General features: G+C 37.9%; 1 protein-coding gene across 2 annotated transcripts in view; it reads left to right on the top strand.

The window, feature by feature from the left end:
• LOC143662519 (uncharacterized) overlaps positions 1-15,614 on the top strand; it is a 98,887-nt gene that overhangs the window by 1,368 nt on the left and 81,905 nt on the right. The window contains exons 2-3 of one of the 2 annotated variants that reach the window (XM_077136111.1): positions 158-204; positions 2,210-2,368. The gene's annotated coding sequence lies outside the window, so the exon portion shown is untranslated. The remainder of the gene's footprint in view (positions 1-157; positions 205-2,209; positions 2,369-15,614) is intronic. The other variant, XM_077136112.1, reaches the window with a different exon arrangement.

Raw genomic sequence — 15,614 nt, 5'->3', positions numbered from 1 at the left:
TATGTTACGTATTTGGGGTTGCGGGGATAAAGTGGGTGTGTTAAACAAGATGGAAATTTAAGATGTGAATATTATAAGACCTTGAGACCATATTTTTGAGACTGGGGTGGAAGAAGCTGAGATAATCAGTCACAGGACCTGATGGCTCTCTCTGCAGTTTGAAGATATCCTGAGTTGAGTGACCCTGTATTTGGAGAGAATCATGTAAGAAACCTTTCTATATACATGGAGTCCTCCTAATTGCTTTATGTATTAAAGCTAATAAAAATATTACAATTAACAAGAAATTTCACTCACCCAGGGAGTCCATTCATATCTATTTGAAGGAGAAGGCCCATCCTTACCAATTAATTTAGATATCTAAAAACTTCGTTTAATTCCTTTGGGAAAATATCAACTTTTAACAACTGGGAAAAAAAGTAGTCATCTCATGTTGATTAAGGAATTTTAAAATGTTAGAATGGAAAAAGAAGGACAGTTGATTAGGAAAATTCAGATAAAAATCAAAAGGAAATATCAGCACACACCTATAAGACTGGCTAAAATTAAAAAAGAAAAATTGTGACTGCATCCGATGCTGATGAGGATGTGGGGAAATGGAATCGCTCATACATTGCTGGTGGGAATGCAAATGTGCAATCACTATGAAAAACATATGCATTCTTGGGCAATTATCCCAGAAAAATGAAAAGTTCTGCTTATGCAAAACTCTGCACACAAATGCCCATGCACAGTTATTTGTAACAGCCCAAAGCAGAGAACCATCAAATATCCTTCAATGGATGAAGGTTTTAACAAAATCTCATACAGCCATGCTATTGGGCAATAAAAAGGAATGAACTGTTGATACCTTGGCTGAGTAAAAAGAGCCAATCCTCAAAGCTTACATAGCACAGTTCCATTTATACAACATTCTTAAGATGACAAAAATATAGATTAGTAGTTTCCAAGGGTTAGGGATAGGGCTGGGGGTAGGGAGAGAGGGAGGTGTATATGCCCTAAAGGACAATATGGGGGATTTTTATGATGATAGGATTATGTATCTCAACTGTACCCATGTCAGCATCCTGATTGTGATATTGCTATGGTTTTACAAAATGTTACCATTGAGAGCAATGATAAAGTGTAACAAGGATCTTTCTGTATTATTTCCTACAAATCCATATAAATCTACAATTATCTCAAAATAAAAATCTACTTTTTTTAAAGAGATAAGTTAAACAAGAGCATCCATGGATGTATTTCTAGAAAAATATCCTGATTTAAAAATAATGCCAACTAATTCATTGTTTTATAAACCATCTGTAGACCAGAGCCATGTAGGTTAAATTCAACATGTAGAAAACTGATTCTGGCATTTTCTTACCTCCCCGACCCCAATGTGGGGCAGTCCACTTTTTTAAAAAGTTCCCTGTGTGGTATCTGCATATGTAAAAGTAGAAGGCCTGAGGATCTTGCGGATTGGCAGTCCTTCCAGCCATTATGCACTCATGTTCTAGACCCTCCCACATCATGTATAGTGCCTACACACTGCGTGTGAATCACACGCTGCCCCGTGTGCTCTGGGGTGCTAACATATCTCCTGGAAGCATGGAAACTTTTAGAACCCCATCTCAGTTTTGCCTCTGTGGCCCTTTTCTCCCATTTGTCCCCTCCATCTCTATATTTCAAAACCCATTGAACTTGAGTAAAGGCAACTTGAGTAAAGTTTTTCACCATGAATTTCAGTGGCTCACTCTGCACTGAGCTCTCAGCACAGGGCTCAGCAGGCCCCAAAGGTCACTTTGTATATTTGGTTTTTAGGGGATAGGAAGGAAGTTCTAATTGCTTCTGAGAGGCAGGAATATGATCTCTGAGCATGAGTTTTATCTTGAGGATTTTTTAAAAACCTCTTTAAGGAAGAAAATATAGTTAGTGAAACTGTGCCCTGCCACACAATTGGCCTATCTGGACCTAGGCCTCCATCAGGGTTTAATTCTTTAGACATAAATTTCAGTATAAATTCCTTGACCCCTCAGGGCAAAATGATAGAGTAAATCCAGCAAAGACAAGGTTGTGTCCCTCTCATTTGCATTCCTGGATATGTGACATGCACTGGATAGTGACATGCACTCATTAAATATGTGAGTGAATGTAAATCAATATGTGTATTATGAGGCATCGTCTCAGCCCTCTCTTCTTTTTAAAGGAAGTTTTAATCCTATTCCAGAAGCAGAGTCATCAGCTCAGTCTTTCCTGGGTGTTTGGACTGGTCTTTCCTAATATTGTCAAGAGCTGAGAGAGCTGTGCTGGACTTCCAGGAGTAGCCAAAGAAGACAATCAAGCCAAACTGAAAATCACCATCAAAACTTTCATCACATCCACCAAGGTGATGGGCATCGGGCTACTGGGTGAAAAGCACCAACTCCCATGGTCCCATTTTCCTGGCTGGAGCAGCATCACCAGGCTGGGGCCAGAGGGATCAGTGCAGATGGGTGGGTGGGCTCACAGCTGTGGGAACCCAGAACAAAAGGCTCCTATGGTTTTGTGGACCAGGGGCTGGGAGGAAGAAGGAGCTAGGAGTGAAAAAGTCCTGAGTCAGAGTGGAAAGAAAGTGTCTTCAAGGTCTCCCCCTCCTCCCTCTGAGAAGTGGATGTCAGCAGAGGTGCCTGAGGGGATCTAGGGATAGGGATATGGACAAGGGCAAGAGTAGGCCTGAGTGGGGTCCTTCATCCTTGACTCGCTCCTCACAGAGACTCGGTGTACTAGTCGTGCTCCAAGTCCATGTGGGTGAGATGGCCTTCCCGGGGAGGTCTTCCTGGGTGAAGCCTTTATAATTTGCTATGTCTCGTTGGGCCTGAACAAAACCAGACAGGGGTTTGGCCAGGAACTGGACTCCTCAGGTGGACTAGAGTTCTCTAGAATAGCACTGATATCAACATCCACCCATCCCTGTGATCCGTGCTTCATTGTGCCAGAGAGTAGAGAGCTTTACATTTTAGAGAGCATTCTATATGATAGCAAATGACAAATATTTATTGATTTCAAGTGAATTTTAAAAGATGGAACAGGCACGATGTATTCAGGAAATGAAGCCCCAAAGATTGGATAATTGAATTGCTCATGACAATAATAAAATCTATGTAAAGCAATGGCCTAAGATGAGCCTGCAGAAACACTCACCTACTGTTTCAAGGCAGAGTCTATGTGTGCTGAATCAGCTCATTTCTTCTAAAAAACAAACAAAGCAAAAAGAACAAATGAGCACATGGCAGTCACATTAGGTTCGGTGGAATCCATAAGCAGAGGGAGAGAAGGAAATGGCATCTGGGCTCCCTTTGTTACATTCATTCCCCTTGCTTCTCTTAAAAAGAGGAAAATGATCTGCTCCTAGCTATTAAATTTCAGGTCCATTATTACATGCCATTTACAATGGAAAAAACCCTGAGCCTTAAAGGTTACATCTATGAGTGCCCAGATCTCGCTTTCCTCTTTTAACAGAAGATATAAAAGGATCTGTTCCCACTCTTCTTGCAGCCTGACTCTCTCTCCGCTTCTTTTCAGAACTTGTTTCATTAGAGCAGGGATGACTATGTCTTTGTTCTCTCTTCTTCCATATGGCACCCAAGCCAAGGACTAGGTCCTAGGCAAGTTCTCCTTTAGGCATTAAAAGCAGATGTGCTGTCTCTTTACTACTTTGCTATTTATCTTTATGCTGCTGAAATGTGTATTTATATCTGCATGCTGCTTTGGTTTGAGTTCAGAAAGCAATTAGTGGGAATGCAGGCTCCTGTAAATATCCCCTTCACACAAATGTGTGATCTGAGAATAGTCTACTCTGCCTCTTACTATGTAACACTGCTTGCAATTTCAGGATCTGGCAGAGGGTGTGATAATGATATTTATGGGGGCTCTTGATAGTTTTGGTGGAGAATTCAAAGACCAAGTACAAAGTATTACTTCACTGTGGAATAATCAGGAATGAATATCTTGACATCATGGATTAGACCCAAGGAGCATTAGTTGAAGATTATTACTAATTTCTTTGGGTTGCTGGGTCTAGCCAAGTGATGGTGGATTCTTGGGTGCCAGAAGGAGATGCCATTAGCAGTGACCACTTTTGTGGAACTGTAGTAGGATCCAGATGTCCACTGGACTCTGGGTCTAAACCTGGTTCATAAAAGTATCTCATATCTTGTCTATGATAACATGAGTTTAGAGGCATGTGCATGATGTTCTTAAATCTATATGGTTTTGAATAACTGTTCCTCGGGTCAGATTTCAGACAAGTTCAATAGAAAAATAAATGCAGTTCTTAAAGTAAGAGAGCACCTGAGCTCTTGAGATCTTTCAGGCTCTTCTTGGAGCTAAACTATTTTCATCAGTATCATGAAATATTACTTGACTCTTTCACTCTCAATATGTTGTGTGACTGTTTTCCAGAACCTGCCTGACATATGATATTACAATAAATAGGATACAGACACAGATGTGAGAATCTAGTTGGCATTAAAGAGGCTGACAAATATGTAAAGCAATGACACGGTCTTCAATACTTATTTTTGGAAAACTATTCCTTTTTTTATAAACATTGTATTTATGTTAACCTATGTGGGGTCATTATTATTTTAAATCAATTTGTGCATTAATATTTTTAAAAAATCTGATTTTATCTCCAGTAGTAATAAACATAGCCCACATAGCCCATATAAGCAAAAGTTCTGCAGGGTCTGCAATAATTTTAGGAGTATAAAGGATTCCTGACATCAAAAAATTTGAGAGCTGCTGGAACTCAGGATGAGGTCTGACCACAGTTCCCATTATAAAACCATTTGCTGGTTTTGTTGGTTTATTTTTGGTATTGTCTACGTTACTACTTCAATATGTTGACCCAATTTGAAAGTCTAGTGGCAGAAAGGACAATAGCAAATATTAAAAGCAAATTTATGGATTTTTTTTTAATTAACAAAGCCCCTTTTGACTGTGATGGCAATGAGAGTGAAGTGATCACTGAAATTAGGCAGTTGATTTTTCACCGTAGACAGGTAGACGCTTTGTTTTAGAAGCTCTCCTTCTGTAAGTTTCAGAAGACATGGGACTGAAAAAAGTATTAAAACCCATAAAACTTTCAAGGTCAACTTATATGTTGTTTTTCAAGGACCCAAAATATGACTCCAGGGAGAAGAACCATCTTTTGTCTAGATAAGCATTAAACCTAATCAAATACTGGCTGAGGCAGAGACTAAGAATGAGCTTCAATGAGATTTACAAGAATCACAGACAGTTGTGTTATTTGTAAAATAAACACAATTAAAATGGCTATTTCAGGAGCTCACTTTTCTGAGAGTAAAGAAATAGCAACCAATTTTGCTGGAGAAATATTGCATGTTTGGGCATGGGTAAATATTAGTAAATATTGTGATTAGTCAGTACCTTACTAATTTGAATGATATGGCCAATTGCAACTTTTCCTATCTCTACATATCTAAAGTATTACTCTTCTGGAAATAATATTTGTATGTTACCAGATGCACAGCACATGAAACGTAGCTTAAAACTGTGCTTGGTAGGAGGTGCGAGGGTAGTTCAGTGGTGGAATTCTCACTTGCCATGTAGAAGACCCAAGTTTTATTCATGGACCATGCACTGCCCAAACAAACAACAACAACAAAAAATTCAACAACTGGTGCTGCAATAACGGGATACTCACACGGAAAAAGAATGAAATGTGGCCCCTACCCTACAGCATACAAAAAAAAAAAGTGTGCCTGGTAGCATTCTTGACACATTATTTACGTTTTGTTTTTGAACATATATTCTCCTAATTAACTTGGCAAAGTCTCTTTTCTTCTTTCAGTTATATAGCAGAAGCATTTCACTACTTGAAGTCTTATCCTTCTTCGTTTTCCTCAGAACTAAATTAATTATATTCTTAGTAACAATTTAAAATGTAATTGTTATAAACAAGAAACTCGCCTCTGTTGAGGGACTCCCATATTCGCCTATATTCTTTTGGAGGTGTATTTATTTAGCTCACTGTACATGTCATGTAGAGTGTTGACTATTAGAAGGAACGGTCACTGTGATTTCTGGGAGGCAGGCAGGGGAATTGATACCAAATAGGCATATATATATATTTTATAGATCAATTGTTTAAAGTAAATGACAAATTTTACTTAAATACTGTTTTTGCTCTGTTGAAACTTGTGCAATGATAATTTTGAATCAAATTGCATGAGTTGACTATTAATTGGGCAACGTATTTCCTGGACAAGTATATTGATGTTTATTTGCAAAAACTACTTTCATGTCAAAGGAAACACAACAGTAGTTTTGATACCTTGCAGCAATACATTTGATAATTTAGAAAGTATATAAGTCATGTTAGCTGGAAAACTTTTATTTTGACATTAAAAATAACAAAATATTAGATTGTCTAATCCAGTTTATATGAATCAGAGATCTTTTATTTCACTTTCCTAAAGTATACAAGTAATCATGAGGGGCATGTGTGAAGCAGAGAGAGGCCAAAGATGGCTCTCCAGCCATATCCCATGTTAAAATTTTGGCCTGCATTTAACCTATATGATTTCTATGTGATTTCATGTCAGAAATCACCAAGTAGCATATAGAGTTACATAACTTACATGGAGGGAAATATTATATTATGAAGCATCTCCATGCTCCATCTTTCATGGCTTACCTGATATGTTTTTAGAGATCCATTCCCCACACATCCATGAATTCTGGGTCCCTTTACCAAAAGCAGCCAAGGCTGACCAGGTACATTTACATGGTGCTAAAGGTGTTCTGCAGATGAGCACTCTCCTGCCAGCAGATAGCACCAACTTGTGGCCAAGTAGTCAGTCAATAATACGATTACAAAGAGTTTGGGCTAGTCACCTTTCTTCTTTCTTCTCCAGAGTTGTTACCTTGATAAAATGAGAGTGTCCTGTAAGCTGTGCTGTTACCTTCTTGTCACTATTCATTCTTAAGTGGCTTAGATTTTGGCTAAATGAAATTTAATCATGGATAATAGAATTAATATTAATTCTAGAAATATTGTCTTAGACATTTCTAAGATTTTCAGACATGGTGCAAGCATGCCCTGAGTAATATGTGTTTGCCTTAGAACTTTCTCTTGTATGATTGGGGTCCAGACGTTGGAATTTTAGACTTGGGAGGGGGAGAAAATGAAAACGTAGAGACTTTAGGCAATTTCTCAAGGTTTTATATTTGCTTAGTAGAAACACTTGTTTCACATAAAAGTAACATGTTGTCAGTATTTTGTTCAGTAATTTTATAATTCAGCAAATTTTATTTTCAAATTATTTTGATCTAAATTTGCATTATTTACTTGCTTTCATTGAACTGTAGCGTTATTAGATGTTTTATGTTTTTGTGGAGAGTTATGTAATTCATAAGAAAAGTAAATTCATTGGCACAGAAATTAGAGAAATCTAGACCAAAGGTAAAATCATTGTGTAGGTAAAAGTAGTTCCGTAAAATAACTTTTTCATAAATCTACTTAAATGTAGCTTTGTGTAGCCCTAAAATCTAATTGGAAACTACCTCTGATATGTTTAATGTGATGTATCATTAAATACTGAATGCTATTTCATAGAAGAATATTATTCTTTAGATGAAAAGATTGTATGGAGATATATACATTTTAATTTACCTTTAGTGACATAACTGATGGCAAAATTTGTCAGTAAATTCCTCAGGAATATTTGCATTCTGCCTCTTATAACTAGGAGAATGGGCTCTGTCTTTTAGAGAATGAATCACAGCAAACTTCTGTAAGAGGCAATAACTACTTTAAGATTCATAATTTGAAATAATTATAAGTTGATTAAGATGTTGACAAAATGATATGAACATGCCGTTTGGTTTAGCAAACCAAAGGAAAAAGTGATAAAACTCTGTATATACAATTTAAATTTTATGTTGATATCTGTTTTGTTATTCCTCTCAAAAGTGGTTGCCAACTTTACCAGAGCGAGAGAAAAATAATATGTTTGAAGAGCTTTTGAAAGGATTTTGAGCAAAACATTTTGTGAAGACATAAGGAGCAATTTTCAATATAGATAACTATTGTTGATATAGTATGACACTTACAGATGCTGATCATTTATTACTGTTTACCGAGGAATGTAAATTTTGAGAGTGAAAATAGAGATTGGACATTTTATTCACTCAACATAAAGCTACTTTGCATTGATATAATTTGTTGTTTCAAGTGTAACCACATCTAGATTAAAAAGCACTCAAGCATTTTCCCATTCTCAAAAGTATTCTTTCTTAATTCTAGCAATAATTTAAATTGTTTATGGGGGTTAGACTAGCGAGATAAAAGATGAAAGATCATTGAAGAAGATCATCATGTGTACTAGGTCTTATCTCATGTTAAAGTATGATGATAGCATTTTTTTTTTTTTTTGGCATGGGCAGGCACCAGGAATCGAACCCGGCTCTCTGGCATGGCAGGCAAGACTCTGAGCCACCATGGCCTTCCCTGATGATAGTATTTTTTTTTTTTTTTTTTTTTTATTAATTAAAAAAAGAATTAACAAAACAATTAGAAATCATTCCAATCTACATGTACAATCAGTAATTCTTAATAACATCACATAGTTGCATATTCATCATTTCTTAGTACATTTGCATCGATTTAGAAAAAGAAATAAAAAGACAACAGAATAAGAATTAAAACAATAATAGGAAGAAAAAAAAACAAAAAAAAAACAAAAACAAAAAACCTATACCTCACATGCAGCTTCATTCAGTGTTTTAACATAATTGCATTACAATTGGGTAGTATTGTGCTGTCCATTTCTGAGTTTTTATATCAAGTCCCGTTGTACAGTCTGTATCCCTTCATCTCCAATTATCCCTTCTCTTTTTTTTTTTTTTTAATTAACGGAAAAAAAGAAATTTCCCAACATTTAGAGATCATACCATTCTACACATGCAATCATTAATTCTTAACATCATCACATAGATGCATGATCATCATTTCTTAGTACATTTGCATTGGTTTAGAAGAACTAGCAACATAACCGAAAAAGATATAGAATGTTAATATAGAGAAAAAAATAAAAGTAATAATAGTAAGATCAAAACAAAACAAAACAAAAACCTATAGCTCAGATGCAGCTTCATTCAGTGTTTTAACATGATTACTTTACAATTAGGTATTATTGTGCTGTCCATTTTTGAGTTTTTGTATCTAGTCCTGTTGCACAGTCTGTAACCCTTCAGCTTCAATTACCCATTGTCTTACCCTGTTTCTAACTCCTGCTGAACTCTGTTACCAATGACATATTTCAAGTTTATTCTCGAATGTCCGTTCACATCAGTGGGACCATACAGTATTTGTCCTTTAGTTTTTGGCTGGATTCACTCAGCATAATATTCTCTAGGTCCATCCATGTTATTACATGGTTCATAAGTTTATCTTGTCTTAAAGCTGCATAATATTCCATCGTATGTATATACCACAGTTTGTTTAGCCACTCTTCTGTTGATGGAGATTTTGGCTGTTTCCATCTCTTTGCAATTGTAAATAATGCTGCTATAAACATTGGTGTGCAAATGTCCGTTTGTGTCTTTGCCCTTAAGTCCTTTGAGTAGATACCTAGCAATGGTATTGCTGGGTCGTATGGCAATTCTATATTCAGCTTTTTGAGGAACCGCCAAACTGCCTTCCACAGTGGTTGCACCCTTTGACATTCCCACCAACAGTGGATAAGTGTGCCTCTTTCTCCGCATCCTCTCCAGCACTTGTCATTTTCTGTTTTGTTGATAATGGCCATTCTGGTGGGTGTGAGATGATATCTCATTGTGGTTTTGATTTGCATTTCTCTAATGGCCAGGGACATTGAGCATCTCTTCATGTGCCTCTTGGCCATCCGTATTTCCTCTTCTGAGAGGTGTCTGTTCAAGTCTTTTTCCCATTTTGTAATTGGGTTGGCTGTCTTTTTGTTGTTGAGATGAACAATCTCTTTATAAATTCTGGATACTAGACCTTTATCTGATATATCATTTCCAAATATTGTCTCCCATTGTGAAGGCTGTCTTTCTACTTTCTTGATGAAGTTCTTTGATGCACAAAAGTGTTTAATTTTGAGGAGTTCCCATTTATTTATTTCCTTCTTCAGTGCTCTTGCTTTAGGTTTAAGGTCCATAAAACCGCCTCCAGTTGTAAGATCCATAAGATATCTCCCAACATTTTCCTCTAACTGTTTTATGGTCTTAGACCTAATGTTTAGATCTTTGATCCATTTTGAGTTAACTTTTGTATAGGGTGTGAGAGATGGGTCTTCTTTCATTCTTTTGCATATGGATATCCAGTTCTCTAGGCACCATTTATTGAAGAGACTGCTCTGTCCCAGGTGAGTTGGCTTGACTGCCTTATCAAAGATCAAATGTCCATAGATGAGAGGGTCTATATCTGAGCACTCTATTCGATTCCATTGGTCGATATATCTATCTTTATGCCAATACCATGCTGTTTTGACCACTGTGGCTTCATAATATGCCTTAAAGTCAGGCAGCGCGAGACCTCCAGCTTCGTTTTTTTTCCTCAAGATGTTTTTAGCAATTCGGGGCACCCTGCCCTTCCAGATAAATTTGCTTATTGGTTTTTCTGTTTCTGAAAAATAAGTTGTTGGGATTTTGATTGGTATTGCATTGAATCTGTAAATCAATTTAGGTAGGATTGACATCTTAACTATATTTAGTCTTCCAATCCATGAACACGGTATGCCCTTCCATCTATTTAGGTCTTCTGTGATTTCTTTTAGCAGTTTTTTGTAGTTTTCTTTATATAGGTTTTTTGTCTCTTTAGTTAAATTTATTCCTAGGTATTTTATTCTTTTAGTTGCAATTGTAAATGGGATTCGTTTCTTGATTTCCCCCTCAGCTTGTTCATTACTAGTGTATAGAAATGCTACAGATTTTTGAATGTTGATCTTGTAACCTGCTACTTTGCTGTACTCATTTATTAGCTCTAGTAGTTTTGTTGTGGATTTTTCCGGGTTTTCGACGTATAGTATCATATCGTCTGCAAACAGTGATAGTTTTACTTCTTCCTTTCCAATTTTGATGCCTTGTATTTCTTTTTCTTGTCTAATTGCTCTGGCTAGAACCTCCAACACAATGTTGAATAATAGTGGTGATAGTGGACATCCTTGTCTTGTTCCTGATCTTAGGGGGAAAGTTTTCAATTTTTCCCCATTGAGGATGATATTAGCTGTGGGTTTTTCATATATTCCCTCTATCATTTTAAGGAAGTTCCCTTGTATTCCTATGTTTTGGAGTGTTTTCAACAGGAAAGGATGTTGAATCTTGTCGAATGCCTTCTCTGCATCAATTGAGATGATCATGTGATTTTTCTGCTTTGATTTGTTGATATGGTGTATTACATTAATTGATTTTCTTATGTTGAACCATCCTTGCATACCTGGGATGAATCCTACTTGGTCATGATGTATAATTCTTTTAATGTGTTGTTGGATACGATTTGCTAGAATTTTATTGAGGATTTTTGCATCTGTATTCATTAGAGAGATTGGTCTGTAGTTTTCTTTTTTTGTAATATCTTTGCCTGGTTTTGGTATGAGGGTGATGTTGGCTTCATAGAATGAATTAGGTAGTTTTCCCTCCACTTCGATTTTTTTGAAGAGTTTGAAGAGAATTGGTACTAATTCTTTCTGGAACGTTTGGTAGAATTCACATGTGAAGCCATCTGGTCCTGGACTTTTCTTTTTAGGAAGCTTTTGAATGACTAATTCAATTTCTTTACTTGTGATTGGTTTGTTGAGGTCATCTATGTCTTCTTGAGTCAAAGTTGGTTGTTCATGTCTTTCCAGGAACCCGTCCATTTCCTCTAAATTGTTGTATTTATTAGCGTAAAGTTGTTCATAGTATCCTGTTATTACCTCCTTTATTTCTGTGAGGTCAGTAGTTATGTCTCCTCTTCCATTTCTGATCTTATTTATTTGCATCCTCTCTCTTCTTCTTTTTGTCAATCTTGCTAAGGGCCCATCAATCTTATTGATTTTCTCATAGAACCAACTTCTGGCCTTATTGATTTTCTCTATTGTTTTCATGTTTTCAATTTCATTTATTTCTGCTCTAATCTTTGTCATTTCTTTCCTTTTGCTTGCTTTGGGGTTAGCTTGCTGTTCTTTCTCCAGTTCTTCCAAATGGATAGTTAATTCCTGAATTTTTGCCTTTTCTTCTTTTCTGATATAGGCATTTAGAGCAATAAATTTCCCTCTTAGCACTGCCTTTGCTGCGTCCCATAAGTTTTGATATGTTGTGTTTTCATTTTCATTCGCCTCGAGGTATTTGCTAATTTCTCTTGCAATTTCTTCTTTGACCCAGTCGTTGCTTAGGAGTGTGTTGTTGAGCCTCCACGTATTTGTGAATTTTCTGGCACTCTGCCTATTATTGATTTCCAACATCATTCCTTTATGGTCCGAGAAAGTGTTGTGTAAGATTTCAATCTTTTTAAATTTGTTGAGACTTGCTTTGTGACCCAGCATATGGTCTATCTTTGAGAATGATCCATGAGCACTTGAGAAAAAGGTGTATCCTGCTGTTGTGGGATATAATGTCCTATAAATGTCTATTAAGTCTAGTTCATTTATAGTAATATTCAGATTCTCTATTTCTTTGTTGATCCTCTGGCTAGATGTTCTGTCCCTTGATGAGAGTGGTGAGTTGAAGTCTCCAACTATTATGGTATATGAGTCTATTTCCCTTTTCAGTGTTTGCAGTATATTCCTCACGTATTTTGGGGCATTCTGATTCGGTGCGTAAATATTTATGATTGTTATGTCTTCTTGTTTAATTGTTCCTTTTATTAGTATATAGTGTCCTTCTTTGTCTCTTTTAACTGTTTTACATTTGAAGTCTAATTTGTTGGATATTAGTATAGCCACTCCTGCTCTTTTCTGGTTGTTATTTGCATGAAATATCTTTTCCCAACCTTTCACTTTCAACCTATGTTTATCTTTGGGTCTAAGATGTGTTTCCTGTAGACAGCATATCGAAGGATCCTGTTTTTTAATCCATTCTGCCAATCTATGTCTTTTGATTGGGGAATTCAGTCCATTGACATTCAGTGTTATTACTGTTTGGATAATATTTTCCTCTAACATTTTGCCTTTTGTATTATATATATCATATCTGATTTTCCTTCTTTCTACACTCTTTTCCATATCTCTCTCTTCTGTCTTTTTGTATCTGACTCTAGTGCTCCCTTTAGTATTTCTTGCAGAGCTGGTCTCTTGGTCACAAATTCTTTCAGTGACTTTTTGTCTGAGAATGTTTTAATTTCTCCCTCATTTTTGAAGGATAATTTTGCTGGATATAGGAGTCTTGGTTGGCAGTTTTTCTCTTTTAGTATTTTAAATATATCATCCCACTGTCTTCTAGCTTCCATGGTTTCTGCTGAGAAATCTACACAAAGTCTTATTGGGTTTCCCTTGTATGTAATGGATTGTTTTTCTCTTGCTGCTTTCAAGATCTTCTCTTTCTCTTTGACCTCTGACATTCTAACTAGTAAGTGTCTTGGAGAACGCCTATTTGGGTCTAATCTCTTTGGGGTGCGCTGCACTTCTTGGATCTGTAATTTTAGGTCTTTCATAAGAGTTGGGAAATTTTCAGTGATAATTTCTTCCATTAGTTTTTCTCCTCCTTTTCCCTTCTCTTCTCCTTCTGGGACACCCACAACACGTATATTTGTGCGGTTCATATTGTCCTTGAGTTCCCTGATTCCCTGTTCAAATTTTTCCATTCTTTTCCCTATAGTTTCTGTTTCTTTTTGGAATTCAGATGTTCCATCCTCCAAATCACTAATTCTATCTTCTGTCTCTTTAAATCTATCATTGTAGCTATCCATTATTTTTTCTATGTTTGCTACTTTATCCTTCACTTCCATAAGTTCTGCGATTTGTTTTTTCAGTTTTTCTATTTCTTCTTTATGTTCAGCCCATGTCCTCTTCATGTCCTCCCTCAATTTATCGATTTCATTTTTGAAGAGGTTTTCCATTTCTGTTCGTATATTCAGCATTAGTTGTCTCAGCTCTTGTGTCTCATTTGAGCTATTGGTTTGTTCCTTTGACTGAGCCATATTCTCGATCTTTTGAGCGTGGACAGTTATCTTCTGCTGCTGGCGTCTGGGCATTTATTCAGATTTCTCTTGGTGTTGGACCCAGCAAGGTTGTAATATTTTTCTGTGAAATCTCTGGGTTCTGTTTTTCTTATCCTGCCCAGTAGGTGGCGCTCGTGGCACACGTTTGTCTGCGGGTCCCACCAGTAAAAGGTGCTGTGGGACCTTAAACTTTGGAAAACTCTCGCCGTCCTGGGGGTTCGCCAGCCGAAGCGGCCCGAGCCGGCCCAGGGGTCCGAACGCAGGGAGGGTGTCCGAACGCAGGGAGGGTCGCTGGTCGCCGCAGCCAGGGAAAGAGCCCGTCCGAATTTCCTAGTCGGCCCTGGGCAACAAGCGTGGCGGGAGGGCGTCAGCGGCAGCGGCCCGCCCGAGAGAGTGCACGTTCCCCGGGAGTCACGGGTCTGGAAGGGGCCTCCCCCACCCGTCACCGTTCTCCGTGGCCTGGGGGTTTCCGATCCAATTCTCTCAGTTGGTCCGGGGGCTGCGCGTGGTGTGGGCGCCAGTCGCCTTGGTTTCAGGGGACCACCTCTCCAATTCTCCCAGTCGGCCCAGGAAGGGGGAAGGGAGTAACTCTGGCCGCTTGCCACCCCGCCCGGCAAGGCCCGCGCGCCTCGGCGATCTCACCCGAGCTGCTTCTCTCAGCCAGCCAGCCGTTCCAGGATGGGGTACGCTGTCTTTTTTATCTCTGTTGTGGCTTTGGGCGCTTTCTGTATCGTTTCTACTCCCCTAGTAGGTGTCCTGGAGAAGAAACTAAGATCCGCGCGTCTTACTAAGCCGCCATCTTCCAGGAAGTCCTGATGATAGTATTTTAAAGAAAAGGTCTTGGGCAACTATCTGTCCACCTCTCCTTTTTGCCCCTTCAAATATTGACAATATAGAGATATTCAAGTCAGGATACCTAGTTCTTTCTGTAAGTCCTTTGGCTTTATCCATTGTGACCATCATTGTTTCGTGGTTCCATAAAGACTGCAGAATTTTCATCCCAAAATATAGACACACATTCTGCATGACTTTCTTTTGGGAATATTGACCTCAGTTTTCTGCTTATCCATTTTATCATAGAAATTATGCCATAGTCTGGTTGGTGCCCTTCTGTATTCCGTTAGGAGTGTCACGGTCTATTAGACATCATGTGTATGCCCATAAGACCCTGACCTTCCCAAAATGGCTGTCATTCTAAATGTGCTGCTCAGACCCTGACCTTCCCAAAATGGCTGTCATTCTAAAGGTGCTGCTCTTCTGGGATCCTGGGATATGATTGATATGAGAGAGCCCCCTTTCTGTAACATCATTTCTTACCATCAGCCCTACTCTCCAGAAAATGACAATCCACTGTGTTTATCAACAAGGCTAATTGCTCCCACTAGTATGTTTCTCAGACAAGCTCAAAAGGTGCAGAGGAAATAGGGTGTGTGAAATTCTCAAGTGTTATCTCTTCAGCGATCCCCAT

The sequence above is a fragment of the Tamandua tetradactyla genome, chromosome 18, assembly GCF_023851605.1.
Source record: "Tamandua tetradactyla isolate mTamTet1 chromosome 18, mTamTet1.pri, whole genome shotgun sequence".
Taxonomy (NCBI): Eukaryota; Metazoa; Chordata; class Mammalia; order Pilosa; family Myrmecophagidae; genus Tamandua; species Tamandua tetradactyla.
Note: the sequence above shows the minus strand (reverse complement) of the source record. Positions and strands in the feature narration are given on the sequence as shown.